This window comes from Eretmochelys imbricata, chromosome 15 (assembly GCF_965152235.1).
Source record: "Eretmochelys imbricata isolate rEreImb1 chromosome 15, rEreImb1.hap1, whole genome shotgun sequence".
NCBI lineage: Eukaryota > Metazoa > Chordata > Testudines > Cheloniidae > Eretmochelys > Eretmochelys imbricata.
The window spans coordinates 17358506-17374892 of record NC_135586.1 but is presented as its reverse complement, the minus strand read 5'-3'; the positions used below and the strand labels follow the sequence as shown (position 1 = coordinate 17374892).

Below are 16387 nucleotides of genomic sequence, written 5' to 3'. Positions count from 1 at the left end.
GATGCAATTGCATTGCTTCTTGATATCACTACACATATCACTGCTTGTAATCTTTAAGAATTCATGTTGCTTTATGCAAACACATTTTTTATAAATTAGGATTCACATGTATTAAAGAATTGTATTTTCCAGTTCATTTTTGTATAATATCTTGTGAAGGCTAAAAGTCCAGCTGTAACATGGGAATGGGGGGGAAGGAGGAGAATGCTTCTAGAGAGGAAAGATGAAGGGTAATTTCCCTGAGCTCTCTATGTTGTAGCAGCGTGTTTTGAGGACTGTTACATTAGGTTGCTTCACTCCTCAAGACACTATTCTTTTAGCAGACTCAAAGTGAAAGAAAATTCTATTCAAATTATTTCAGAGAATATATCGGTATAAACAGAACAGGAAATTCTGGAGACAGAGGAACTAATTTTTCTTAAATGTCCAGAAGAAAATCCAAAGAACTCTGATTAAACAAATATGCTCATTAATCTTAATACTAGAACATTTTTCCTCCAGATGTCTTGAGGAAAGCCCCAAAAGGCTCAACATACTTTCTCAGGCAGCTACAAGGAGATACAATGTCAACTGGCCATCCAATTTGTCAAAACACCTTTTATGGAATCCCAAGTCCACCCACCTTCTACCATTCAGTGAATTAGAGTACATTTCCTCCCAATCTCAAGAGGCATACCCTTTGTCTAGCCACGAATTGAACTCCAGGGAAGTTATTCCAGTTCTAGGTGTTCAGGTAAAGGCCTTATCCATTTTCTTTTGTCCCGTTCAAGTTAACAAATATGTCAGAGGAGTTTCTACAGCAATCAAGGATGAGGGGTGGAGAAGTCGGAAAAGAATCCTCCACTAGTTGCAGCAGAGCCATGTCCAGAATGTTACTGCCATCAATTGCACTGAAACAGGCTCTGGGTCTGCTCAGCTAGACCTCCTCCTAACCCAGCAGCAGTAATAACAGGCTGATCTGCATGGACTTTAATCTACTTGCTACATCACTATCTGAAAATGCATGCATCCGAAGAAGTGAGCTGTAGCTCACGAAAGCTTATGCTCAAATAAATTTGTTAGTCTAAGGTGCCACAAGTACTCCTTTTCTTTTTCCCCCCAATACCGATTCCCTCTGAGACACCCAGTCTTATTTGTTCTGTTCTTGCAGGCAGGGCAATGAAACAAACAGAAATATTCATCACTGTGTTTTCCAGATCTTGGAGGCACAGAACTGGTGTGAACCATTAGTTTAGTACTTATATTACTTGCATTTATTTTTACAAATTTAGATGGGCTTTTTATGTTCCTCTGGGCTCCATTTAGGAGGCCAAATCAAGAGATCTAGCCTACAAAGTGTTTTAGCTCTCTAAAATTACTTCTTCAGGCACAAAGGGTATGTCTACACAGTGAAGAAATGGGCTTGGGCTCCAGTCCAAGCTCTAGGACCCTGCAGGGTGAGAGGGTTCCAGAGCTTGGGCTCCAGCCTGGGCCCGGAAGTCTACACAGCAGTGAAACAACCCCACAGCCCGAGCCCCATGAACCTGAGTCAGCTGGCATGGGCTAACTGTGAGTTTTTCTTTCCTGTGTAGACACACGCAAAGAGCCTGTGGGGAAAAAAGCAGGTATACAGATTTATTTCATTTGCTCAAAATAATTTCAGATATCAATTAAAACACAATCCAGACCACAAGCTACTTATTAATAAAACGTTTAAGGGCTTTGAACTAAAGTTACAAGACAATTATGGAAGCATAGGGTATGAAAATAAGGAATCAATACTCAAGTTTCAATACAGAACTACAGAGCTGAGACGTGTGGCTGAGAGCCTTGAAAAGCAACTCAGTTAAGGAATGTGACTTTCATCAGGCAAGTGGTGTAAGGGGAGAGAGTTCTAAATAGTAGGAAAGACAGAAGTTGAGGTATTGCTTTCAGGATGGATTTTAACAATTTTGGTAAGCAATGAATTCCAGTCTGACACACAGCTATATCAAGATGCATGATTTATTATATTAAGAGGTAGTATGAATGATCTTGATATATTACTGCTCTGCAACCTTCCAACTCAGATTGACCAGGCACCTGCCCCACATATACTTTAATCATGTTTATTGGGAGATTTTATAGTGATGTACAATAGATACTGGAAGTGTGTACTAAGACAGGAGACTGCCTATACCTGTTTGGAGCGTGGGATGAGGCACAGATGATAAAACTGGTTTCAGCAGACAACACAGGTTAGGCCTCCTCACCTGTAAGCATTTTAGGGCTGAGTTCTGGTCTATATTTTTATAGCTACTAGTAAGTTCTGGATGTTATCTGAAATAAAGTAATAAAGACAGGATTTTAATGGAATTAAAAAAATTGTTCCCTGTAAGTGAAGAAGGGCTTGTCTAAGTTATAGCAGCCACATTTTTAGATCAGGAAAACAAACCTTCATTCTGCCATAAGGTGCCACCGGACTCCTTGTTGATTCTGCCATATGGGAACTGACGATCTCTTAAAAATAGATCCGAGGCTTAATTCAATGTAACAAAGATTTTGTACTATCTGACTGGGTTAGTGTTTAGTACCTTTCATTGCTATATATTTCTGCAACTTCACCAATAGCCATCTGCTTTTTTAATTTTGCCAACATATTGGTCACTGAAGTTAAACAAAAAATTTTAAACCAGACTACTCCTGCTTCCTCTCTCAATTTCTTAGTATTTAGTCTCTTGTGGTATCACCATTCCACTAGTTATCCCATCACAGACCTGCCACCTTGACTGGAAGCTAGTTTGTAATTTAAGATTATGAAAAAATAAATAAATCTTACTTTTGTCACTAAATACAGCAGATGAAACTACACATATGCAGGGAGCAGAAATGCTGAGTAAGATTCCATTGAGAAGTTAGATAGCCCAGAGTGTCTCAAGGTGGATACCCAAACGTCAGCAGACACATGAAAAACTGACTGTGCATGGTCACAAGTCTGATGGAGCTGGCGTCAGAACTCGGGGGTTCTAAGCTCCCTGTCTGGTGTGCTACCACATTATCTTCCATAGACTGGCCCAATTTTTTCCTCCAGCAGTGGGACAAAAACGGGAAGATACTTGCAGCCAGATCCCATAGCAGGCACTACAAATTGAAGGCCACCCAGAAGCATATTTCCCAGCTTCACTCAAAAAATAAAGGAAAACATGAAACTGATGCCTCACTGTGCAGCACAAAATCATTCTCCAGTTTGTGGGGAGAACTTAATGGGAAAAGGTTAACCAAAATAAAGATACAACGATGAGGCTAACATATTCTCTTCTAACAAAAATCTTAAGTATTTGCGCTGTTTGATATGTTTAATATGACAAGACTTATTATTGCTAGAGAATGAATGAATATTAAAAAGTTGAAGATGGCCCTTCAAGGTCTTCAGTGTAAATAAAGAGAGAATGAGTTTATCTGGCTCTAATCTCACTATCTTTAGTGAGCAAAAGAAAAGATATCAAGGTCGAAGTGAAAGCAAAAGACTTCTGCAGCTGCAATGGAATTTCATTCTACCACTGAACTCAGTTATTACTAAACAGACAAAAACAGCTAGTCTGAAACAAGAGTTGCAAATATTCCGCAATTAAGTATTCTGCTTCAAAATGCACTGCTGATTCTGAAAGTGACACTAGAGTGACAATGCAGGTAACTGGCATTCTCATGCTAATCATTACTCTGTGATGATCACTGAGTCCGACAGCATAGTTTGCTGTTCTGTTATAAGGGGTCTGTTAAAATGCATGCTCTGCAAAGGCAGAGTGTGTGCACGGGAGGAGGGGTGCACTTAAAAAGGTAAATGCACAATATATGTATTCTCTTTTCATTTGGTTGAGCACCATTTGGCTGATTAGGAACAATTAGCTCACAAAATTGACATAAACCCATCTTGCTCTGAAGAACTGTCAATAGAAATGTCTGAAATATGAAGCCATTTTTTATGCATTTTGATTTTGTAAACGAACCATCATAAACAACATCTGTCAGTTACCACTGCAACGTCAACCACTACAAACCGATCTGAAACCGTTCTTTACTCTACATACTAATGCACAGCTAAAGCTCATTAGTCACTAGATTCTGATGTTGTTGTGGCACATAAAACTAACACAGTCTATTTTACTCATACTTTTGAACTTGCCTCAACTGACCACTATATTACTAGGCCAAGAAAGAATCTATTTGTCTCTATTTTCTTTCAGTGCTATTCTTGGTGGAGTGAGAATGCACACTGAAATGTAATTCAGACGCTATAAAAGTATGTTCTATTTGACAAGTCAAAGATTCAAAAACGTTTATTAACTTTCAACCAAGGAAGCCCTTCTCACAGCTGCCTTATGTTTGAGCCATTTCAATAATTCCCCTTTGCATTCTTCTCATGTAGCACGTATTCCTTTTGTGCAGCTATCTGACAGCAGTTTCAATTGCATTTGGCTAGAGCCCAGTGGCTTGCACAGAGACGAACTGGACAAGATAGATCTGAGTTGCTTTTATAAAAAACAACAACGCTATGTTTTAAGCCACAGAAATATGATGACACCATGGTAAAGCAAATGAGCTGCGTTTGAAAATATTTCTCCCATCTCAAGACAGTTTATTGAACAGAATGTGCTGGGGTCAATACAGACTAGCTTAACATGTTCAAATTCAGTATAGAGAAGAGCACCATTTGAGCACCATTTTCAAACACAGATCATTTTTCAAAGGTTTACAGGACCTTCGACTTTACTGCCCCTCAGTAATCCTAATGTCTTCAGTAACTTTTTAAAAAAAGAGTGGAAATATAAAGAAAAAAACTGTCAACCTTGGCAGGTGAGCTCTCTGACCTACTTTGACAGTAGTCTAGTTTTCATCCATACTCTGGGTGTTTGTTTTTTAAACTAATCTTTTCCCAATAAGAGAAAAATTCTGCCTTCTAAGACTTACAAACTGGGGCACACAAACCAATTTGCTTGTACTACCTTTTCTGGCACTTGTCAATCATTTGTCTAGAAATATTGATTAAAAAAACCCACACAAATTCTCCTTTAAGTCAAGAGTTAAAAGAAAAGGATAGCCTACTGCTGAGGTAGAATATTTTAAGTCACTGATAATAGTAAATTAAACTAATTTAAACAATACACATTGATATTAGCACTTAGCATTATGCAGTTAAAAAGCAACTCTCTTCATAAATATTGTTTTCAAATTAAACCACAACATTGGTTACATCATATAAGGGTAACAATGAAAATATTTTTATGCTATGTATAAAAGACAAAGCAAGATAAAATATTTACATTTGATATTTTAGGCATTTACCAACAAAAGCTCAGTTCATAGTCACAACCCAGATTTCCCTGAAGTTCCTGTTTTTCACCCTTTTTTCCAGCTGGAATAAAGGATGAACAGATCAAATGACATGCCTTGGGGAGTAGGAGTGAGGCAAAATGAAGGATGTGTGCGTCTATATTGTTTTTAAAAAGAAAAGGAGTACTTGTGGCACCTTAGAGACTAACCAATTTATTTGAGCATGAGCTTTAGTGAGCTACAGCTCACTTTATCGGATGCATACCGTGGAAACTGCAGCAGACTGTTTTTATTCATTATGCTTCCCACCAGTGCAACTACATTGGTGATAGCAACAGTGAGTACTCTACTGTAGACAAGTAGGTATCCGAGAGCTGAACTTATTCCTCTATTCTAAACTCTGGAGAATGTGACATCCATCTAGGTATTGTTTAGGTAATGCATCAAAATACTCAAAAGACCAATTACTTGGCAAACCTTGTCATTTCCAACAATATGCAAAAAGCACTGAATCTAACTAGGAATAGAATGAGGTTTCCCATTTAGAAGAGTCAGATTTTCAAAGAAACAGAGTTTATTTGTAACAGATAAGGGAAAGCAAGGTGTTCCAGTCCAGTATTTTGGAAGAAATTGTCCCATTACCAAATCTCTTACCGTTCTGAGTATTTCTGGACAGAATGGTAAGTGGTTGTCAATAATCACCAGTAATTTATGGAGAACTACACAGTAGTCCACATGCATTAAACTGTTTGTGAAACCAAGCAGTGAGGGTTTTGGGTTTGGTGTGAATGCAGGTGGTTCCCTAAACGGACATCTAAAAAGTGGTCTGAAAAATTAAAGCTGGAAAGCCACTGAATTAGCATCATGGGAAACAATCCAGTTTCTTCTTCTTTCTTGTCATTTCCCTATTCTGGGTCAGCAACATTTATAGCCTTCTTCTAAAACACATGATCATATGCCAGATTGATCTCTCTGAGGTCAGCTGCTATCCAGTCCACATACCGAGTCTTTGGTCTCCTTCCATCCATGATCATTTCAAGAGCCATCCTACAGATATAGCTTTCAGATCTCTACTGGATATGCCCATAGCACAATAGCCTAGCCTCCCTCAGCTTGTCTTAAACTGGAGCAACCTGCATTAGGCCTCTCACAACTTAATTTTATTTCCTATCACAGAGCATTTGACCATCTCAACATCTTCATTTACATGATGGAAAGATTACTAGAAACAATCCAGTTTATTGTACAGATTTCCATGGAGAAGGCCTAAATTCCCTCAAGTTTGCAAGTGTTCAGATCTCAGAGGGTGTCTTATTTAGGTACCTCTCAAATCATTAAACTAAATATAATTTCTCAACAATTTAAGTAACTAAAGATATTTAATAAGGAGCAACTATAAGAACGGCCATAGTGGATCAGACCACAGGCTCATCTAGCCCAGTATCCTGTCTTCCAACAGTGGCCAATGTCAGGTGTCCCAGGGGAAAGGAATAGAACAGGTAATCATCAAGTGATCCATCCCTGTCACCCATTCCCAGCTTCTGGCAAACAGAGGCTAGGGACACCATCCCTGCCCATCCCAGCTAATAGCCATTGATGAACCTATCCTCCAGGAACTTATCTAGTTCTTTTTTGAACCCTGTTATATTCTTGGCCCTCACAACATGCCCTGGCAAGGAGTTCCACAGACTGACTGTGCGTTGTGTGAAAAAATACTTCCTTTTGTTTGTTTTAAACCTGCTGCCTATTAATTTCATTTGGTGACACCCCCCCCACCCCCGACCCCCAGTTCTTGTGTTAGGAGGAGTAAACACCACATCCTTATTTACTTTCTCCACACCGGTCATGATTTTATAGATCTCTATCGTATCCTCCCCCTTAGTCATCTCTTTTCCAAGCTGAAAAGTCCCAGTCTTATGATACTCTCCTCATATCCAACTTGTTCCATACCCCAATCATTTTTGTTGTCCTTTTCTGAACCTTTTCTAATTTCAATATATCTTTTTTGAGATGGGGCAACCACATCTGCACGCAGTATTCAAGATGTGGGCATACCATGGATTCATATAGAGGCAATATGATATTTTATATTTATTATATATCCCTTAATGATTTCCAACATTCTGTTCATTTTTTTGACTGCCGCTGCACGAGTGGATGTTTACAGAGAACTATCCACAATGACTCCAAGATCTCTTTCTTGAGTGGTAACTACTAATTTAGACCCCATCATTTTATATTTATAGCTGGGATGATTTTTCCAATAGTGGGCTTAGTTATTGGATGCCTTGTTATCAAGGAAACAGAATGTCTATTCCATGAGAGAATGTGTTGTTGATCACTGGTTTTATTTTGCAAGTTCCCTGCTTACAAGAGTCAGCAATAAAGTGGAAAAAAACAAAAAATACAAGAACAGAAGCCACATCAGCGGCCTTCCAGATTGCTCAAGAGTTGGAAAAACACAGCAGTTGGCCCCTTCACAATTTTATCAAAACAGGGGAAAAAGTCAGCCTTCCACTGAAGACCAAATTAGCTGCACAAAGCAAGAGACTGCCACTGAAAAAGACTGTGGTGCATAAGATGTGTGTAATGCTCCTTTACGTAAACATTAATACTTTCCATCTTCAGCCAACTGATCCCTCCAGGACTACCTATCCTACAGGAGTAAGTCCACATCATACTGCCTCTCCCGCACTCCAAGAAGGCAAAGCGTAACAAACCCAACCTGTAGGCACAGAGCATATAAAAAATTGGCAGCCAAGGATGGGAGAAAGCTCTCTTGCTCCCATTTCTCAAGAATGCTGCCAATCCTCCTCCACTGATTAACCTTATGTTTCTGGAGAGCAGCAGTCTCCTTCACCAGATTTTTTTGCCCCTCCTTTTGGCAGGACTGATTGTTTAAATTTTCAGTTTATCCCACTCCTTTGTTTTCTTCCTCCTTGAAGAACAGAAATCATCTGAAGGAGCTTGTTTTGGGAGACGGATCCTTGAAGATTTCTCCCTCCAGTCACATATCAGATAAAAGAGAAACAGCCCCATAGTACAGCTTTGGGATTAAAAAAGCAATAGATCACAAAATACTTAGTTGATTCACGGACACATCCCAGTCAACCTCAGATCCATAATCCTGATTGCCAGTAAAGTTAATCTAGCAAAGGGAAGGGAATGATCATAGGGGACTGCATGATGCTTCGTTAGTCCATTTATCCAGTGGTTAGAGCAGAGGCCTAGATTATATTTCCAAACTAGGTTAGACAGACATATTTTAACTGCTCTGTGTATCAGTTTCTCTCTCTGTAAACTGGAGATGACTTCTAATACAGACCCAATCTTTGTAAAACACAAGAGTCTCAGATGAAGTGTCTAAATTATGCTGTATTCCACAAACAGTGTCAAGGGTATTGTCAAGGTTCCTTCCCCACTCTGAACTCTAGGGTACAGATGTGGGGACCTGCATGAAAGACCTCCTAAACTTATTCTTACCAGCTTAGGTTAAAGACTTCCCCAAGGTACAAACTGTGCCTTGTCCTTGAACCCTATGCTGCCACCACCAAGTGTGTTAAACAAAGAACAGGGAAAGAGCCCACTGGGAGACGTCTTCCCCCAAAATATCTCCCCAAGCCCTACACCCCCTTTCCTGGGGAAGGCTTGATAAAAATCCTCACCAATTTGCATAGGTGAACACAGACTCAAACCCTTGGATCTTAAAAACAGTGAAAAAAAAAATCAATCAGGTTCTTAAAAGAAGAATTTTAATTAAAAAAAAAGGTAAAAGAATCACCTCTGTAAAATCAGGATGGTAAATACCTTACAGGGAAATCAGATTCAAAACATAGAGAATCCCTCTAGGCAAAACCTTAAGTTACAAAAAGACACAAAAACAGGAATATACATTCCATCCAGCATAGCTTATTTTACCAGCCATTAAACAAAAGGAAATCAACACATTTCTAGCTAGATTACTTACTAACAGTTGTAAGGCTGCATTCCTGAACTGTTCCTGGCAAAAGCATCACACAGACAGACGAACCCTTTGTTCCCCCACCTCCAGCTTTGAAAGTATCTTGTCTCCTCATTGGTCACTTTGGTCAGGTGCCAGCAAGGTTATCTTAGCTTCTTAACCCTTTACAGGTGAAAGAGTTTTGCCTCTGGCCAGGAGGGATTTTATAGCACTGTATACAGAAAGGTGGTTACCCTTCCCTTTATATATATATGACAGGTCCCCAATCCCTCAGAATCAGTAGTATGCTCTGCTCATGGAGTACAAGAAGGCCTTAGCAGATCCATGGACTAGGAACTGTGCAAAGAAGATCCTTTAACCTGGAAAGGCCCCTTAAACAGTTCAGCAGCGTACTTTCTATATTAATAAATGTGTTGAGTTTAATGCTAACAAGATAAAACCTTGGAATTTTTGTGTAGATGCACACATGATTTTTCTTAGGTGCCCTATAGCAGAACAGAGCACACTTATCCAAAACATGAGAGCGTACTGAGAAGTTATCAGGCTACATTACGCTACAGTATTTGACAGCAAAAATAATAAGTGTCTAGTATTTTAGACAATAAAAATGGGACAATTTGCCTTTGTGCCTCATACCACATGCTCCAACGTAACTCTCAGCAGACCCATAACAATAGCATTTATAGTCTATGAAAGCCTAATAAAAGTACTAGGTGGCCACAGTACCCATAGGAAGACTGGGGTTTTGCCACTGTAAGTTTTCTAAAATCCACTAATGCAACTAAAAGTAACTTACAGTTTCGTTACTATAGAAATGCAGAGATCCAGAAAGAGTTTTGTTTAACCTTTATATCACAGCTGCTATAAGAGTTACCAGCTTTCTGATACAGCAGTCTGGCCACACTTGTTTTGTGTCAGTCAATGGTGTAAGGGTCAATCGGTAAGACTTTGACCCTCATCATAAACCTGTATTTATTTATGTTGCCAACATGGTTGAGTTTGCTAACATCTGAGAAGATAATTTCCTCTACTTCCTTTTGTTAAAAAGGAAGAATATCCTGTTTTATTATGTTAAGTCACAATATAATAAAAATTACTATAAAATAATCAACTGTTGCTTTTACAGAAGTAGGTGTTAAGTTAGTTTGAACTCAGCATAACAAAGCGACAACATAAAATCTGCCCTTGGCTGGAACTCAAACCTCTGATTATCTACCACTAATAGGGCAAGATTACAGATTTTAATAAACACTCCAATAGTTTGATTTTCACAGTGGTTGTGTCTTCTTCAGTAAGAGTCCAAATGTCTTTCACTTATCTCTACGCATACTGCCAGAGTAGTGGCTGGATTTAATATATTTTTGCCATCTGTCCTAAAGATATGAGATGACCAAGACGTTGCCAACTCATGACTTTACCATGTGTCAATATTTGTTGTTTCTTAAAACCCCAGATCCTGGATTCATATAATTAAGTGAGAATTGCCATTTTTAATTTAGAAAAAAATTTCTAGCCCTCATGGTTGCAGAGAAGTTTGGAAATATAATCTATCTGTACACAAATGGCTCAAAAAAATCAAAAGAGCCCAAACATTATTATTGGCTTAAAATCCAGAAATGTAAGAAAACCTCATGGTGATTTTTTGGGGCCTGACTCATGATTTTTGAACACTTGGAATTGGCAATGTTAGATAAACTTGGAAGTGGCTATTCAAAATAATGACCTACCTGAAAGGAGTAATATGCCTGCATCTCACCTTTAGTTAATTTTAAGATTCCCTTCCAACCTCCCAAATACTACTTTTCACATAAAGTTGCAATGCTGATGAAAGGTTTTGTCTCAAAAAAGCAGTGCTCTGGTTATGGTAGGCTCTCTCCCCTTCCTCTTTCCCTCCCCCACCCCGAAGCTCATCACAGTTTGTGTACTGTAATCATTTTCTCCTCCAGATTTTCCTTTTAACCTGAATATTTTAAAAACACTTTTATATATATTTCAGGAGTCCAATTCAATCAAAATAGGTCATCAACAAACTAATACAATTCATGCAAAGACAACAGATTTCTGATTACTTGTGTATCAAACAAATCTTGTAATTATGCTAGATTTCCAGGTAGGAGTGATAATATTGCTATTCCATTTCCATAGTTACTCTTGTACAATTACATAGCCAAACTTACTTGGAAGCTTGCTGTTATATCCATTACTACTTTCACTGTGTCCTTACATATGTCAACATTTTATTAGTATTTGTTGACTATTCATGAACATTTAGAATTAATGTTTTTCTGCTCCCTGTTGGCATTTTGTAACATCATTTGTACATGCCATCTCAAGAACAATGCCAGACATACTCAGAACCACCATTCCGATTCTCTGCGCACAATATGCCTATTAATTTCAGTTTTGGCTATGCTGCTGCTGACATCCTCTTGGGTGCCTGAGAAAGGGCATGCACCAAAGTAGAAACTGACTATGAGAAGTGCTTTCAAGGGCACCAAAAACTGAAAAGAAAATATTTATCCCTTATTCTTTCATGTATAATAATCAGAGGTTACTATTACAAAATTTATTTTAATTGGACGCTGTATGATTGGATCCTTTTGCTGAACTGAGGTAATAATTTGATCCAAAAATGTTATTGACTGATGAGGCTCATAGGACACTTCAGAACTATACTTACACGAGCTACTAAGCTAAAAGATATTGGTGTATCCCCACTGAAGTAATGTTGATGCCTGTTAAGTAGTTTAAAATGTTATTAAAGGCAAACAACATGATTCAGCAATGGACGATGAACTACTTAGCAAATAATTATGTCTCAGAACATTATTATACCATCATTCACGCAGGTATTATACTGTCATACTGTCATTCACTCTAAGACCATAGAATGGTATGTCAAAACAATAACATCAATGCCGACAGAAATGTTGACCAAACAATCCAGTGAACCAATACAAAGATTGCAATAACTGTGGGTGGGGGAAACTAAAATGACTATTCAATACTGATTGCTATTCTTCTGGTAGGAGGAAGGTGTTTCTTTCTGTAAAGCCTCCTGAACATTAACTATTTGCCATCAACTACTTTATGTGGTGTGAAATTGTCAATGTCACTAAATCACCATAGAAGGGTCATGACATGGCATTGAAGAGACCCTGTGACACACGTTAACTTGCTTGAAAAATAAACATCCCCAAACTCCATGGCACAAAGAGAAAATAAAAGACAATCCCAGAGCAATACCAGCTAGGATTGTGCTCAAACACCATCTAAATAGGTAATTACAGTAACGCCTCACTTAAAATTGTCCCGGTTAACATTGTTTCCTTATTAGGCTGCTGATCTATTAGATAACATACTCATTTAAAGTTGTGCAATGTTCCGTTATACGGTTGTTTGGCTTGTCTAGCTCCGCCTGCCCAGTGTTCCAGCCGGGGAGCTGGGACACAGCATGGGGGCTTACCCCACTCCGCCCACCCAACATTCCAGCCAGAGAGAGGGCAAGCCCCTAACCCTGCTCCCGGGCAGGAGCGTGGGGCGGGTGGAATGGGGCAAACCCCCCAAGCCCCAACCGTTCTACGCCCCTGCATCAGCCAAGCTTCACAATCATCACTGGTGAGTACAGCATTAAATTGTTTAAAACTGATACTATAATGTATATAATGTCTTTTGTCTGGTAAAAATTTTTTCCCTGGAACCTAACCTTCCCCTTCCCCTTTTACATTAATTCTTATGGTGAAATTGGATTAGCTTAACACCGTTTTGCTTGAAGTAGCATTTTTCAGGAACATAACTACAATGTTAAGTGAGGAGTTACTGTATATGCCAGAGTATAAGAGTCATTCATTTAATGTTAATTCAATAATCTTAGTACTGCTAACCCTAAGCATTAAAAAATCATGAGTTAAACCCAAAAAAGTCAGATTAAGTAAAATATGATTTTTTTTTTAAATTGGAGGGGCTCTTTTTTTTGCCTCCTGGTATTTGAGTCATTAAAGTTTATTAGAGTCCAGATTTCTCTGCAACCACAAACTTCCATAAATGATTTTTTTTCAAAAGCAAAGGGTCTCAGGTGACCACCTGACTCCCGTAGCTGGAGCTTTATGAACACAGAACAAGACTTGTGATAAATCATGAATGTTACCAGTCTCAACACCCTTGTGAGGTAGGGAAGAGGGTCTCAGCCCCATTTATGGGCCAGGAACTGAGGCATGGGATGGTTTAAGTGACTTGCCCAAGGTGTAGAGTGACCAGATAGCAAGTGTGAAAAATCAGGACAGGGGGTGTGGGGGTAACAAGAGCCCATATTAAAAAAAACCCCAAATACCAGGACTCTCCCTATAAAATCGGGACATCTGGTCACCCTACAAAGGTCCCACGAGAAGACAGTGGAACCAAGAATGACTCCAGATCACCCAAGACCTTAACCGCAAGACCATCCTTCTCTTATTGGCAGGACGTCACCCAGGGCCCCTCTGAGCCTGAAACCCTTGTGGGAGGCCACCAGGGACCCCTCCCCTGGGTGAAGCGGCGGTGACTGGGGACCTCGCCTGCAGGGCGCTGCGGACGGGACCAAGGCTCCTACCCCCTCAACTCTGACTCTACAGGCTGCCCCGGACGGCGAGTTTTAACGGCCCTCCTATTCTTACAGCCCGACAGCTCCAGGGGCTGCCCCACGGAGCAGCGAGCCGCTGACATTCTCACACTCACCCAGCACGCAGAGCGAAACACCGCCGCCACCTCAGGCGGTTACACGCTTCCGGGAAAAGGTGACACCCTAACAACAGACACACCCATTGGCCTCTTAGGCCCCTCCTTCTTCGCATGCTATTGGCGCGTAAGCCGCTCTTTTCTCCCGACCTCTCATTGACTCGCTCCCGTGTCGCTCAAGTAGGGTTGCTGCAGCGTTCCAAATCGCGGCTCTTCTCTGCGATCTGCCCCTCCCCGCATCTGGTGCGGCTCTTCCGTTCTGCGCGCTCTCCTCCCCGCACGAATCTCCGCTCCGCTTACCTCATCTCTCCCCAGTAGCTCCTCCCCCAATGGTTCTGCCCTTAGCTGTTCCCGCCTCTCTGTGCCTTGGTGATGGACCCAGGACAAGGGTGACCTGCGGGTGGTACCCTGCTGGCCCCTAAGCCCAGCAGGCCCAGGAAGCTTTGCAAAGCAGAGGCAGATGGAGCATGGCTGCTGGGAGTCATCTCACACACCCTCTCTGTGCTGACTAACTTTGAGCTCTGGGAAGTTTGTTCAGGTGTAATGGGCTCCAGGCCTGATTGTCCATTGCATAACTCCCCTTTTATGTCACCTCAGCATGCAGATATGGCCCTTCCGGAATAGCCCTGGTGTCAGGGCTCTATGCACCTGCCACACTCCCCTCAGTGGTATGTGGCCAGGGTGGCTGTGGTCCAGCTAGTCTCATTTGCCAGAAAGGCTCCTTGCGTCCCCCAGCCACATTTGAGGAGCCCTGAACTTTCTTTGATCTGGGAACTGGGCAGGACCCCGGTTTATCCCAAAATGGGAAAAAAGAGAGGGGGCTTTGTCCTCAGTTACAAACTCAGATCAAAACACAGCATGGCCAGAATTCAATCCCTTGATGATTCTACCTGGAACTGCAGGTTTAAACAAGGATGGGGTAAACTGAGCTGTTCACCTACCCAACTTGAAATACTGACTCAAGGAATTTACCATGTGGGGCTTTCAAACAAGATCTTAAACACTTAGGTTCTGCCTGCTTTTCTGGGCAGATAATGGCAGCAGCATGGCTTCAGTTGACCTTCAGCTGTAAATTCAGACTGCCTTCTGGCGGAGCCTCCAGGAGAAGATAGTAGTAAAAGCACTGACTGCTCTCTGAGGGTTAATACCTATCCCATGAGGATAAATCAAGCCCAGTATATAGAAGGTATGAAAACAGTTCTTTAATATGAAGCACTATGAAAGGAAAAGAGCTTCCAAAATAGTATGAGCTATTTGTACTATTACATCTAAAGCAGGATGTTAGGCTGATATCCACAGTAAAACTTCAACATGCATAAATGTAGAGAAAAATAGATTTCAGTTTTGAGTTTCCAAGATGTTATTTAAACACAGCTTTTCAAATTTAACATAAGGCAAGTTACACAAGTCTATCAATCTGTGTGGCTCTGCAACTGATTAGTTAATTGTACAATTTTTGAAGTCAAGGAGAGGTGAGAGCACACAGAGCCTGACAGCAGTTACACAGTAACGTGCAGCATTAAGGCTAAAGATTGTTTCAAAAAATCTATTGCATTCCACTGGGTTTTATTTAACATATTTATAGATCTAGCAGATCATTTTGACATTAAGCAGAAGAAATCTCTATTGGGGAGTAATGTCTTAGAAAATGCTTTAGAATGGATGATTAGAGTACAGTAAAACATGTCATAAGCTATCACTTGAGAGACCAACCATATTGGTTGTTTACCAGAGGTGGATCTATAATAAAGGACAAATAAAATATGCTGAGATACTTTAAGGTAGTCTTTTAAGACAGGAGGTTTCTTAATAAGGATGGTACCTTGAATAGGTTTGAATGTAATTTGAACGAATTGTGTTCCATGGAGACTTGATATTTTGTCTTTGTGATAGTTTGGTCATGTTTTTCTATTTTAGCATTTTGATGTGGTATCCCTTCCCATAATAAGACTATGTTTTTGTAAGATGCTAATAAGGTCTTTTAGTTAAGGTATCTAGGGCAGCAGTTCTATCTTGTTGAAAGTATTTAACCAAATTATAAATGCTTCTTTGCTTGATACCTATTAAAAATCCTCAGATGTTAAGGCTCTGCATGTCTTCAGTAGAAGTTGCATCCCTGGAGAAGAGGAAAAGGCAAATTCTCTATGGGTTTGAGAACATAGATTACTGTGTTGGCTTTCACTGATAAGCCACATATTTGCCTGTTTTCTACACATTTGAAAAATTTGATTAGTTTTACTGTGCCATTTGAAGATTTTGTTTAAGGAGCTTTCCCAAAAGCAGACCATTAAGGGGTAGCTAGATGTAGTGGGGCTATTGCCTATTTAATCCCCTGCTTCTACTTCCTGTGCCTATAGTAATTTCTTTTCTCCCTCAAAAGCTCTAGTTGCTCTTATGTCCTTTGTTAACCCCCCGTCTTTTCAT

The 16387-nt window shown here is 40.1% G+C and overlaps 1 protein-coding gene across 2 annotated transcripts in view; it reads right to left on the bottom strand.

Moving 5' to 3' along the window:
- TANGO2 (transport and golgi organization 2 homolog) overlaps positions 1-14059 on the bottom strand; it is an 87546-nt gene extending 73487 nt beyond the window's left edge. Inside the window, exon 1 of one of the 2 annotated variants that reach the window (XM_077834831.1) lies at positions 13964-14059. The gene's annotated coding sequence lies outside the window, so the exon portion shown is untranslated. The remainder of the gene's footprint in view (positions 1-13963) is intronic. The other variant, XM_077834832.1, reaches the window with a different exon arrangement.
- Between the last annotated feature and the right edge of the window lie 2328 nt (positions 14060-16387).